The 15,190-nt window shown below is 39.0% G+C and overlaps 1 pseudogene; it reads left to right on the forward strand.

Moving 5' to 3' along the window:
• Nucleotides 1-14,402: 14,402 nt before the first annotated feature.
• On the forward strand, nt 14,403-14,582 carry LOC112810137 (U2 spliceosomal RNA; annotated as a pseudogene).
• Nucleotides 14,583-15,190: the final 608 nt, after the last annotated feature.

The raw sequence follows: 15,190 nt of genomic DNA on the forward strand, positions 1-15,190 counted from the left end.
CTTAGTCAGGGCCAGAGAATTCATTCAACTAGGCACATGCTGACTTCCGCCTAGATCAAGAACTGGGTATTGTGCTTATTTTTTAGGATATGAAAACATTTAGGACACAGTCCCTGCATGTAAGGGATATACAGTCCTCTGTAAGAATGGATAAACAAATAGGAAGAAAGATTAGATAGATTGATAGATGATAGAAAGATGATAGATGATAGATAGATAGATAGATAGATGATAGATAGATAGATAGATAGATAGGTGATAGAAATAGATATGTACAAATAAGTATAAAAAATTGTACAAATGCAATATAAATATCCTTACAGGATTTAGTATAATTACAAAGGAGAGCACGGTCAATTCTTTTTTTTTTTTTTAAGATTTTATTTATTTATTTGAGAGGGAGAATGAGAGAGAGAGAGAGAGCATGAGAGGGGGTTGGGTCAGAGGGAGAAGCAGACTCCCTGCTGAGCAGGGAGCCCGATGAGGGACTCGATCCCAGGACCCCAGGATCATGACCTGAGCCGAAGTCAGTCGCTTAACCAACTGAGCCACCCAGGCGCCTGGGCACGGTCAATTCTGTGGAATTGAGTCAAGAGGCTCAAGGAGTTTGAACATGTGGTTCAATAGGCATATGGTAAGTCTCCAACCCAGAAAGGGCAGTTTCATTTTGCTCTGCCCTGTGGTCCGGAGAAAATAAGTACCATTGATTTGATGTCACTACAAGTGCAAGCGACATTATTTCTACCCTGTAAAAAATAATAGCGGCTATTAGAAAGATTTTTCCTAAGCTTTATTTGCAGTTGTAAACTAAACAGATATTTATAAAAAATGGCCACTTAAAATGTTAATTTTATGAATGTTTATAATAATCAAAGTCAAAAGGATTAACAAGCCTATGAGGAAGGTGATGGGGAAAGAATGGAAAATTAATTCAGTGTCTCACAAAGTACGAACAAATCCTACATATTTACAAAATAATAACAATAACAAAGACCAAGAATACAAGATACTTGTGTTTTTACTATATTTTTCAAAAAAAAAATATACATTAGGAAGTGTACTCTAAAAAGGCAAGAGTCAGACTATGAATCAGTGTCTCTAACTTAGCCAAAGCCAAATGGGAGTTTTCCACCGAGGGTCCCCTCTTTCTGCTTTCTCACCAAACGCTCTGTCAGTTTCCCTGTGTGAGTTTCTCTGTATAAGACAATATCCCTGATATTTCGAAAGAATGCCATTTCAAGTGTGTTTTAACAGAGCCTAGCCTCTCTATATGTGATTTGCAATTTGACTATTCCCCCCAAAAATTATAATTTGTGATTCTCCAGTCTTCTGATCCTACACACTGAATTTCCAGAAGTCCTTCTGATGAATACGGTGCAGGCGGGTTCAGGAACCCTGTCAGTGGCTTCAGCATTACCAAGCATCACGCATCCATTCCCCGAGGATGCCATGCCCAGCCAACCACACAAAGGTAGGGTTCAGCTCCTACATGAGCAAATTCCTCATGTTCAAAATGTAGAAAAATGGCAGCAGAGTCTGATGGTGATGATAGGATTTTCTTAATATTCTTAATATTTCTTAATATTCTAAAGAAGACATCCCATTTCCTACAAACTGAATGATGTAATTAAGGAAGCATGCTTTCTGAAACCCACAACCCAAGGGTCCAGCTCTGTTGAGGAGAGGCTACCATTATGGAGACAGTCGTAAGTACCACCATCTTTCTGAGCGTCTGTTACTTACTTGGCACTCAGGTAAGCACTTTACCTTCATGTATGTCTCAGGCAATTCCATTTTCTCCTTAAAACAACTCTTAAAGACAGCATTACTATCTTCCTGTTACAGAAAAGGGACTGAGTTTGGAGCATTAAGCTTAAAGTTGTACAGCTGAGCATCAGAGAAGAGGTTCAAGCCTCGACCCGTCAAACTCCAAAACAGGTTTTCAGAGAGCTCAGATTAACTCTGAGTGGTTTTTTGGTATCAGTATTTTGCCTCTTTTAGCCTGAACTCTTATCATCTGAAGAGTAGGTGAAAAGTGGAGTCAGTACACTAACACTCTTCAAAGTAGCAAAAGAGGAACTGGGGTGTTCTTATCACTATATCATCACTAAATGGTGGCGAACACTATCCCGCGGTAATTATCAATGCTTCTTTTAACATCCTAATACCTAGAATCGTATACACTTGGCCATAAACTAAAAGACAGAGGCTGGGTCAGTGCATGCTCAGTAAGGCCATACAGTATGTTCTATGTAATGTTATCTGCATGCTTCTGGAAGACACTAACCACAGAGTGAAAGGTAGTGATGCATGCCTGCTACCATTGCTATTTAGGAAAGGCCCTTGATAACCAGGTCCATGGACACGGAAAGCTCTCTAATAAATTCGGCATGCATGTCATCCTGAGACATCTCTCTACTGGTCTTAGGTCTACCTCCCAGAGCAGTTTCCTTTCCTACCTGACAGTGTAGCAACAATTTCAAGACTGGTTTACCTGCCATCATGTCACTTGGATCTTTTATTTTCCTATAAAGATTTCTCCTTCAAGTAAACAGCCTTTTGTCAACAACCAGCCTATTAAAAACAAAAACAAAAACAAAAAACAAGAACAAAAACCATAAAACCAAAAAACCCCAAAAAACCAGCAAGCTTAAATTTGTCCTGCCACTCTGTTTTCCCTTCCCACAGGAAGGGAAGGGAAAGTTGTTCCCAACACAGTGGCCACTCTGTTCCCAGCAAACTTGTGTTTGCCTTTATGAGGCTATTTTTCCTAAAAGAAGAAAAAAAGAAAAAGAAGTAGAATGGAGAAAATATGGGTATTGCTAGAGGGGTGATAAACTCCTAACATTGCATCTCGGAGATCCATTTGGGTTTCCCCCCAGCAGGTGGTCAGCGACCCCCTAAATCTCTAAACCTGTGTGTCTTAGAGGTTTTAGCAGTTGCTGCATCACATGAAAGTTGAACACACGCATGCCCCTTCCGTTCATTGACTAATTTTTCACTGGAAAATAATTACTTGATACTAATAGGAAAAATCAGGGCTCTGGAAGCTTTTTCCAGGTCTTTTTTTGTTCTTGCTGTAAAACAAAATATAAAAATGTAAAATCCAAGGTTTGACCTCTAAATCTTTATAATCATAGAGATCCTAAATTTTTTAAAACTTATCTTTAGATGCTTTCCTAGTTTTTCTACCCTTGTTTTCTATCATTTTTGACGTCAAAGCTTTTTTAGCCTTTTCTGAAATTACTTTTTTTGTGGTTAAAATACAACTTTCGAAGACTTCGAAACCACCATGTGTTTTATTTTGTCAAAAAAAAAAAACAAAAACAAAAAATCTTTCACTTCCCAAATATCACTAACAAATCAATGGGGCCAAGAGAATTGTAGCTCTTTTCCCTATAAGTCTATATGGCTTTCCAGGTCACATTTTGGGCTTCTGAAACTAGAGTGTGGAATAAAAGTCTGACAGGGATCCAGGCTAAGTGAACTCTGAAAGGGGACCTGTTTCTTGAGTGGTAGTCTATTTTGACAGCAAATGCAAAGAGCAGAAAGGAAGATTTTCATGTGTAATAAATCTTTCCCCAATGGTCCATTGAAGGGGATCTGGGCAAACAGGTTTAAGCAGTAAATATCACCAGACTACAAAGTGAGTAAACATGCCAGGTGAATTGCCAAAAAGATGTTTTCCTCCAATGAAAGAGTGGTGTCGAGTCCATGTCGAACTTTGGGTCCAGGGAGGTGCTTTGATTTGAGGTGTACATCAGAGATGATTGAGAACTGAACTGAAAACACTATCCTGTTTGTTTGTTTGTTTTTATTTTTCTGACTATAGATTACTACTGAGGCAGTAAAAGAATCATAGAGTAGTGTGTCAATGGTGGGAGTGCACATCCTAGAGGTGAGAACGTAAATACCGGAACACGTTATATCATTCTCTTCCTGTTAGTTTATTTGATCCTGACAGGACAGTAAATGTTGATCCCACAGGTCATATTTCCAGCTCGCTGAGTAGAGCAATTCTATCCAAAATGATGTCTAGGTACTTCCAGACAAGAAGAAGATGATAACAGAACCAAAATTTATTGAGCACTTAATATATGCTGGGCAGTGTGTTAAGCACTTTACATACATTTTCTCATTTAATCCTTACAATACTGACGAGAAGGAGGTATCATGCATCCCACTGACGGATGAGGAAACTGAGGGGTAAGACACAGAGCCATCAGGTATCAGAGCTTTATCACGTGTGTTCTCAATCACTGTAATTCCTGTCTTCAGGGACTCTGCAATCTAGTTGAAAAAAAATAAGACATTGACACCTGAAATGCTGGCCAAAAATACCTCCCAAACACAGACACACACAGAGGAAAAAATAGCACAACTAAACAATATATTGGAAGGGAAATATAGAGTCACCATTACTAAGAGTTTTGAGGAACGTGAGAGGAGAAATTTTTAAAAATCACTGGACTACAGTTTATAAAGGGGAGAAGAGACTGAATTGGTTTTGGTCTGACAGGTAGAACTGGAAGGTCAGAAGAGTTCCCAGTGTCGTACAGAGGATCTTGAGGTCATGTTTCTATTATACAATGTGTATATTGCCATTTACTCAGCAGCTTCAGTGACAATAAGTCATTGTCCATCAGCGCTCGTGTAGGTGCGAAATGCAGGTCCCTCTATGAAGCCTCATCAAAGTTTATTAACTTTGACCCTGTAATTTCATTCCTGGAAATCTGTACCAAAGAAATAAGAAGAGATGCAGAAAAAATATATATTAATTCATTCAACACTTGTTTATGGAGAAATGCTGAGTGCTGGCCGGCCTGCTAGACCCCACGATATGGCAGAAAACCACACCAGGAAGCTGCGCTTTAGAGTTTCCAAGAGTGTTCATTGAAGCATGACTTACAATAACAAAAAACTAGTTCCAAACTAAATGTCCAATAACAGGGGGTAAGTTTAAATCAACCATATTATGTCCATAGGACTAAACACTAAGCAGCCATGAAAAATCATGTTTTCAAGTACATTTAAGAGCACCAGGAGATCTCCGCAGTAACGCATAACAAACAAACAAACAAAACCTTTCCCTCTGGGACTAGGTAGCTTGCCAGGTCAAATTGTAGGCTTCCCTAATTACAATGGCAATACAAATCTAAGTGATGCAGGCAAAGGAGGTTTTTCAGTTGGTCCCGCTGGCATTATGATCCCAGCTTTCAAAATACATTTGCTAGTACTCCAATTTTAAATACATATTTATAGCTATCACTAAATGAGTGTAGTTATTTCCTGGGGACAGCATTACATTTAATTTTTATTTTCTTATTTATACATCTCTGTTTTCTAAAAATGTGCACTTTTTTATGACCAAAAAAACTTTTTTTTTGAGACGAAAGAAGAACAGGTATGAGCACTGAGCAATGCATAGAATTGCTGCATCATTATATTGCCCACCTGAAACTAACATAACACTCTAAGTTACTATGTTAACTTCAATTAAAAAAAAAAAAGATGAAGGAAAAAAAGAACAAGAATTAAGGCAATCTCCCCCACATCATTCGTGGTCCCTCTTTCAAGTGGCATCAGGATAACTGACTGTGATATTTCCTTACGTTTGAGATCTCTCCTAAGTGTCTTCAGAGTTACGGTGCCTGTTGGTGGAATTCAAGCCTGTGCTATAGAAATGCAGCAGAATTATTTTCAATGGTAAGATCTAGTTAATTCCATTTCTCGTCAGTCGGTCTCATCTCCAGAAACTGGAAACACAGGTTCTATCTCTAAGGTAGCCTGCAATGAATCAGGCCAGTGGGATTTTATGGTTCTGTGTCCATCATGTCTGGGCACTTCCAGTTGGAGAGACAAACAGCCCTTCAGTGAATTTACAAGGTGGACCGCAAGAACCTTGCAAAGTTCAGGAAACCACCAGCCACATATGAAATAAGACTCAGGGTGCAGGCTTTCTAAACCCTCCTCTGAAAAACAAAGTGACTAATAGTGAAGGCATTTCTATAAACGCACACAACACATAGTAGGTGTTTAATAAACATCAGTTTCTGTCTTCCTTCCTTCTCTATTTTAATCCTATCTTAAGACAACACACATTCACAAACTTTTATAGCTGAGTCACATTGTCAGAGAGGTGGAAGGCATGTTTGCACTGCCACTGTGATAAATAATATCGTTGGGGAAAGATTAGGCCATGAAAGATTGGGATTTCTTTTTTTCCTTTTTAATGACCTAATAGTCAACACAGTTGAAATACATGACATATATGGAAAGAGATGATAATTGATAAGAGTTAGTACTTGGAGTTGACAAGTGATTTTTTTCCCCCATTAAATGAAGAAAATCTAAGCTAAGGATGTATGAGGGGTGGGCATGGTTACTTCACTAAAACTAGGGTTAGAAATCTTGCTTCAGAAAGGAAATTCATTATGCCTTGTTTTCCTTTTCATATTCAAACATGGGAGCCAGGATTGAAATCCTGGATTTTTCGGATGTCTGCATTTTAAAAGATTTTGTTTATGTTAAGGCTTAGGTCACTTTAATAGGTATGTTTTAAGGAAAACATTACCTTTGTGTGACCTCTGGGATTTGAAGGTGAAAACTCAGTCACCGGGAAAAAAAAGCATCCTAGTTGTCATGGATGAAATCTCTAACTTTAAAGACTATTGTGTGTCATCCTGTGACTGTCGTCCTACAGCAATAAAAAAACAGTTGAACCACAGCTGGGGCAGAGTAGTTCTGATGGATCATGATTCTTAACTAGAGAAACACACACTTGTTTAAAAAGAAAATGTTAAAGGAAAATAAATAAACTAGCGGAATTTTATAGAAGCAGCAAAATATTTTCAAGGAACCTTCAGGAAGCAGGTTCTAACCACACCCCCATTCTTAAATTGTTATTATAAGCTAAGCATTTTACCTCCAGAGGGAAGAATGAATTTGTGCTGGTTATCATATATCAGAATTACACAGGACATCATCTGTTAATGATCATTTATTCCTAGCTACTTGAAGAATAATACCCAGTAATTATAGCAAATGTAAGTCAAATAGTAATAGCATACTTTACATAGTATAGTAATTATAAGTTATGTCCATGCATCTGGGACAAGGGTCTTTTATGCTCGGTATTAAATCTGAGCTGCAATTTATTCATAATACCATGGCTGGGATTGAAGAAAGGAAGCTTGCTTGTAGAAAGGAAACTTGTCTTCCTTTTACATTTCCAATAAGTCATTTGAAGAAAACTGCTCTCTGGATGCCTTGCTAAACCCAATTACCACCAAGACATCATAAACAAATATTCATTGCATTTATAGCTGGTTCTTTATTGCACAATGCAAAATGTATTGTTAAAATTTAAACCATTTAAAAGCAGTAAGCACCCAGATTTCTGCATTCATTTAAAGTTTAATTGAAAAAAAAGAAACCTCAAGCATGTGTTGAAATATTTTCTTCTTTAGAGACTGCTGCTAAATGATCAGGCATCTAATACTCTCAAGTCCGGCAAAAGTCAGATAAAAATTGGGGCATCTCTGGCTTTGATATTTGGTAACACTGGAACATATCCGTTCGCTTACGTGAAAAGAGACTAAGTAAAAGTTTTATAAAATGTTAGGATAAAAGGGAACCATTAAAAATAACAATCACTTGATTCATTAAAAGAAAAAAAAAATTCTTCAAGTCCCTTCAAAATTTGGGCCCTGCCAGTCTCCCAGGCCTAGCCTAGCCAACAATTACGGCAGGGACAGCTCCAGCCAAAGGGAAAGAATCTCCCTCCAGGCCTTCTGTCCTGCAATGAAATTGCTCTTTTGTAACAGAAACCTACCACTCAGGTTTTAGCTTAAATCCTTCGCCTTAATTCCTCCTCCAAGAAGCCTTCCATGCTCCCCTCTCTGGTCATCTTATATTACTCCCCACCTATGTCCTCTGTTAACATCCTTTACTTTTCTCTGATTGTCATCTGTATCGTGTTTCATTGCAACTGCTTGTTTATTTCTCCGCCAATCTCTTCTCACAGAGGGCGGGTGGAAGCCATCCATCCAGCTCCCCGTCAAATGTCTGGTACCTATCCCAGTGACTGGCACAGAGTATGAGTCCCGTAGACATTTGTTTGGTTAATGAATGACCCAGGCCTGGCTTCTCATCTTACTGTCCAGAGAAAAGCTTTGGAGATGGGGTGGGGAGGGCAACTTTGCCAGCAGGGGCCAAAGAATATCAGGAAGAGTCCTGGGGAAAAGTCTACCTTGGCACAATTGAGTTTGATCATTTAATGGGTAAGCAGGTTTCTCTCTTTGACTTTTCTCCATTCTCTATCTCTTTTCTTGTCCGGTTTTACATATTACAGCTTCTCAGAGCCTTTTACCATCCGTTAGTGTTTATTATTAAATTCCACGAAAGGCATTCACCAAACTTCTTTACTCATGGAAACTTCTGTTGTGAGAGCATCCACTAAGATAGGACATATGTGGTGCCCAGGAAACACAACCGGAGATCTGTCCTGATTAACCCTTTCTGTGATATCATATTTAGTGCTCCACCTATAAAATGGGAATAAAAATGGCCTGCAATGATCTGATAGGAACAATAAATATGTTATTATGAATCAAAGCGTCTACTGATCTCACCGATCTGTTGCATAAGGACTTGGCTGGCACCGCACAGACGGAAGCTATTTCTCGATGGAAGAAAGGAAAAAGATCCACATAGAAACATCTATGTCTGTCACGAATTTTAATTCTTCCAGACTCTCATTTGTTTATCATCAAATAGTATTTTTTAAGCATGTACTTCATATATCTGTGTTGAATATTTAAGTAAGCCATCTTCAAATGAATGCATAAGTCAATACATGATGATGATCTTCAACAATTTATGTCTCTCTCATTGTCTTTAAGACCAAACTTCAACACAGAAAGTGCAACCAAATGCAGAATGCGCTTGGGAAGACTTCCACAACCCCCCTTCCCAGTTGTATGCCCACTGCACTGATGTGCTCTACGCAATACAATTCAGGGTGATATTCTGTCGATTCATTTCTTTGTGTTTCATCAAGATTTGTCTTTCTAGAACAACTTCAATATTAGGACAACTGAACCAATATCACTGTGAGTAGCCAACTTCTAGCGTTTGGGGCCGAAGAGAGGGAAGAAAGAGCCAGCTGAGCAATGCTGTTATGTCCAGCAATAAAAGGAATAACAACCATAAAATTAACTACAAGCCTATAATATTATTGAGTAATTTTGTAGAATCAAACGACATTCTCATAGTTAATGCTGATATGATGACTTTGTGTTTCACCATATTTCTGTTATCCACAGGGTATGAGGAGACTGGCAAAGACCGTTAGGAATTTTTTAACCAAAGAATTAGTGCTACTGAGTGAATGGCAAGGACATAATTAATAACTTTCATAGTTGAGGTGAACTGTATTCAAACTAAAATTTTAGAAAATTGATCTGAAAAAAAGAAAGAAAAGGGGCCAGGGGCTTGTCATAAGTCTTATACGCTTGAATGACCAAAATTAATGAAATGAAACAACATTAAATTAAGTCAAAAGGATACAGCCAATGCTTTTTATACAGTTAGTTTTAAATGTAGCCTATACTTGACACCAAAACGCCAGTTTAAACTAGGGAAAGATTCTAATATACCTATCCAAACCAGCACCACTGTGAGTAGTCAACTTCTAGCATCCTAGGCAGCCCAAGACGGACTCTTCAATTATTAATATAATCTCGAGTGGCATCTATCATTGTCACCATATTCTATGGGTTAGCAGCAAGTCACAGACCCTGCTAACACTCAAAGGGCGGGAATTATATGAGCCCATGAACACCAGAACCAGGGCTGTAGGGCCACCACAATACCTATCCACCACAACCACTAACCACCTGTGAACTGTACACCATCAAGCTATTACTACTAGCCGAAAATGGATTATTTTCATTGGTACCAGCTGGGAAAATCCAAAGGAAAGATTCGAATTGGCCTAGCTAATGTCAGAGGTCCATCACTGGACCAGTCAACTGTAGCCAAAGATGTACAGTCCCCAAGTTACTCAGTAAGACAAGTAGGGCAAATGGTGGATCCCAAGAAATGGGGGAGAAGGGTACAGGTTTACAAATCCTACTTATTCCAAACTGGGTAGCCACTGTTTTAGAAAACCTGACCCACTATATTGCTTTGTATGTCTTTCGGCCTTGGAAGTCTGGCTTTCCTCACAATTTCAGTCAGACCGAGGGAAGAAATAAAGAAATACCCTGTGGGGCGCCTGGGTGGTTCAGCTGGTTAAGCGTCTGCCTTCAGCTCAGGTCCTGATCTCAAGGTCCTGGGATTGATCCCCGTTTCAGGCTCTCTGCTCAGCAGGAAGCCTGTTTCTCCCACTTTTTCTGCCCCTCTCTCCTCCTTCTGCCTCTCCCCTCTGGTCCTGCATGCTCTCTCTTTCTCTCAAATAAATAAAAACTTTTTTAAAAATTTAAAAAAAAAGAAACACCCTTTAACAAACAAAAATGGCCACATATGTCATAGTTCTTAGCCTTAAGATATGGTGGTAAACATTTTAAATCTAACATTTGAAATAATTCTTCTGTAGTCAAATAAAATAAAATACTTTAGAGGGGAAGCTCTGGGTATATTCATTTTACTGTTTGCTATGGTTCAACAATATTCACTCTCTTCTTAACAACCGTTTAAGGCTTATCCATACTACAATGAAATCATGTTGCAGAGGTAAAAAACTAGAATTATAAAAACACTGCTTATTTTTTTTCATATTTTCAACCATGTCAGATGCAAAGTGCAAGATTAAAATTCAGAAATGTTTTTTAGAATATATTTGACCTCCCTGGCCTAACTGAGCCTACATGGAAGTAGATAAATCATACCGTAATTTTAATAAATAGGGGTCAAGAGAACGTACTCACAAATATAATTAAAATAGAAACCCACCACTTAGAAACCAGTCTAGAAGTTCTTTCTGTACTTGCAAACAATACCACAATCTTGACCCCTTAATGATTTTTAGTTCATAGTATTTATTTTTAGAAATCTAAAGCCTAGAAGTCTCTCTTCCTAATCTCAATATTTTCAATTTCCACATCTAACACATGAAAACCACTAAAACACAGTCTCACCAAGCTTTTAATGATGATAGGAAATGCTCCCACCACAGCACGTTCAAAAATTAAGAAGGCATTGGATCATTTGATAAAGAAGCACAAAAATATATAGAATCTGTGATGCAAAATTTAAGAGATAGTATAAAATGAGGACAGTGAAGAATTTCCAGAAATGCTGTTTTTGTTTGTTTGGGATGTCAAACCAGGAAAGTAAATTGCCAAATAAGAACAGAAACATAAATTAGTTCACGAGACAGCTAAGACATCTTTATGGAAAGAGAAAATTGATGGATCCAGCCTCAGAGCCTAGAGGTGGAGTTAAAGGGCACGAGCTTGTCTTCTATCATTGAAGCCAATGAAGAGTAACATCTCTAAAAAATGTCACTTTTCAGGATATTCCTTTTTATATGCATTTGCCAAGCAGAGGTGAAGTGGAAGGGCAGCCCTTTATTGGGGAATCCAGTCTATCAGAGAAAACAAGACATCCTGGAGCCAGGATCTCAAATATTACCACGATGGACCCAACCCCTAAGGTTTCCACGTTGACAGGGTCCTAGAGTTAACACTGGGTTTGGGTAGGGTTTTTTGTTTGTTTGTTTGTTTGTTTGTTTGTTTTTGGTTTTGGTGGGGGAGGGAGCTGTTTTTGCTGAGATCTTAAAAACAAGCCACATTCTGAATATGGTTACTCCCAGGAACGTTTATCTTTATTGATTTAAGCAGATTCTAAACATCTTTATGACATGCACAGGCATAAATTCTGAGATTATGGAGGTAGCAGGCAGCTTAAAAACCAGTACTTTGGGGGAAAACAAAACAATCTTCTGATTTGTGTGTTGTGAACAAACAGTCAGTTTTTGCTGACTTCATGAAGACCACGTCATCACAGAGAGATCTTGACAAACTTGGGGTACATGGCAACTTCAAACACTTCCTGATCCCCAGTCTCCCAAATGCTATGAAGTTGATTATAGTCACCTTTTAAAACAAGAATATGTGATGCAGTAATGTTTCATAAGATATGTACACACTACGATGGTGATGTTGGTGATAAGTACTCCCAACTCCTGACTACCTTGTAAGGAGGAGGCATGGGAAAGTGGTGATGGACGCAGACCCATTACCGAAATCTGGCTGGGAAATAACCCCGCTGTAAGTCTTTGTTTTCCTCTGTAAAATGAACCTAAATAGAGTACCTACCAGCTGTGGGCATTATCTGAAATAATGCGTATAAAGTGCCTAACCCACAGGAAAACTCAACAAGACGGTTATGATTATTACTGCACCACAGGTATTATTTGACTAGAAATGTTTCATTTTTGTCTCATTTTGTCGCCCCAGATCAACCCATTCTCATCCCAGACCTAGGAGACAGACTCAGCGGGGGTCAGGCACTGGCAGAAGGTTCCATGGACGACAATGGCAGAACCAAAATTTAAACTCCAGTCTGTGTACCTTCAACGTGTTGTCTCCCCCTCAGCAAGGTGGGAAGAGGACTACAGTTTGGTTGTTTCCTGAAGACCAAAAATAGGGTATTCCAAAGAAAAGGAGGCAAGGAATCCCCCAGGGCTCTCCCGATAGACTGTCTTAAAGCTAAGCCTGATGCTTGCATCTAGCAGAGAAAATTCTGAACAGTGAAAGGACTTCCTTTCTAGCCTCTTTAACATGACCTGCTTTCTCCTAGGAAATTTAATTATGCATCTGTTTGTTCATTCATTCAACAATTGTTAAGTATCTACTATGTACTCAACCTGGACTCCACTCCATGCAGATGCCACCGAATGGAGGAGGGTGACTTGTATATTAACTAAAGGCATAAACGCCAAATTGATGTGAGAAACAGAGAAACTTTGAAAGAACTGTAATTAAATCAAGTTAGGAAGCAGAGGAGCAGTTCAATTAGAGAGATGAGCGCCATCGGATGAATTCTTTGGACAAGTCAGTCAGTGGATGAAAAATTCAAGACCCATGAGGGAAATCATGATAGAAATTCAGAGTTTCTCAGCCTAGATCATCAGTTAGAAATGCAAAGAAAAAAGTGATGGATTATTTAAAGAAATATCTCCTTCTCAAAGTCTAATGCAACACTGGTTTACTTGTCAATAAATTGGAAGACCATACCCTTAAAAATGGGTGCGATTGCTCTACCAGATGGAAAAAGATCAAGTATAGTTACAGAATCCGAAGTCTGTTCCTAAAATCTTAAATGTATATGCATCCATTGTATTTTGAGATGAGAGGATTGCATTTCTCTCAGTACACAAGGTACTATATATTCTAGCTATTAGACAATCATCAGTGTGGATGTTGAATTATACTGATTTATAATCTTTAGCTCTATTTTGGTGTGGCACATTTTCTCAATAGATATGTATTGTGACCGGTTGTACAAGAGTCATCCATTAGTCATGATAACAACCTATAAGGCTATACCCGAAAATCTGGCTCTCCCCTTTACCTTCTCATTTCCCAGCAGCCCTGTTGCTGCAAACTCTCAACTAATTCCTCAAGCCAAGACATCTGTGGGTTTTCCACTGAGTTGTAACCACTGAACATGATGCAGACTGGGGACTGCCAACAGTCTCAAAGCTGTAGGAAAAGGAAACTCACACCACATGGCTCCCTTCTCCCGGAATCAACTTGCCTCCTGGATCTGCCTGCTTTGGGATTTCTTCCAGTGCCCTCCCATAGTAATTTTTTTATGTTTTAGCCAGAGTACATAGTTATCAGCAACAAGGTTAATCCAATTGGAGCTTACTTGACTATAAACAAAAGCAGAAGTCCAGGCTTGAGGGTCATAAAGTCAAAATTGCACTAATTAGTATCATTTTTCAAGAAGCACTTTGAGACTATCAAAGTGAAGGCTCCCTCAGTATCTTCTTTTTTTACTGAAATCGGAAAATCTTCATCTCCTACAGAGCCATACAAAGTTCACAGATCTTCAACACTAGAGAGTCATTCTGCAATTTCAGAACGATTTGTTTTAAAAACTCAATTCCTAACAACATTGGGTGGCAATCGCTTTGGCTAATGCAAGCACTGCAAAAGAGTCTTAAGCCACATCTGTTGCAAATATCTTGCAAAGGTAACGCAGAATTCAGGGAGTTCCAATCATCTCATTTGCCTAATATGTTTACCAGGAAAGGTGAAGAAGTTGACTATACAGAAATAGCTATCTGTAGGTCTTGAGAGAATGAAACATGCTTACACTTGTGTACTTCATAGACTTCATAATCTAAGATTGACACGTTTGAGTATGAGATTAAGAATCGGAAGATAATCACTCCCCGGCCTTTTGGCTAAGATGAAGTTCTTATGAGTTTAATTATCTGATACATCCTCTAGTCAAGACAATAAATTCAATGGATTTTTGGAGCAGGGAGATGGAAGAGGAGCCTGCTCCATCCACACCATGTGTGGACCTGGTATTGCAGGACTTCCAGGAATGGTGCACCCCCTTCAGGGGCAACAGTAGTGGTGCAGATGGCCTGCTGGGTCTGTCTTTTGAAGTCATCCCATGGACCTATGTGCAGAGGCGATCCAGTAGCTTGCTTCTTATCCTGCGGCAGAAGCCAGGCAGGAAGCCAAGTAGCCAGACTCTAGCACCCCTGGCCTGAGCACCTAAGGCCTACCTTCCACATGGGATAGCTGACCTGTGTGTGTGTGGCCATCAGGACCAGCCTTGCCACACTCCATCCACCCCAGGAAAGTCCCAGCCTCTGTCTCTTCTCTGTGTCACTCCCAACCACCACTAAAAAAAAAAAAGAAAAAAGAAAAAGAAAAAAGAATTGGAAGATATTGGATAGCAGATGGCAGAGGACAAAACAGTTAAACATATTGGTCAGGCCATCCTTTTGTTGCTAGTTTAAGAGACTTCAACCAGTCTCAGTTTAGACTAGTATCTAGTATAGGATCATAACATCTAGAAATTTGCCATGGATCTTATCAGAAATATGACCCAGTAAATAAAATTGTATCTCTTTTTTTGTGAAACAAACCTACCTTTTTAATTCCTCCTCATCATTCACAAAGCCTTAGGACAACAATGTATATTGTTTATGAAATTA

The sequence above is a fragment of the Callorhinus ursinus genome, unplaced genomic scaffold (assembly GCF_003265705.2).
Source record: "Callorhinus ursinus isolate GAN/ISIS: 27379988/994484 unplaced genomic scaffold, GSC_fseal_2.0 scaffold36, whole genome shotgun sequence".
NCBI lineage: Eukaryota > Metazoa > Chordata > Mammalia > Carnivora > Otariidae > Callorhinus > Callorhinus ursinus.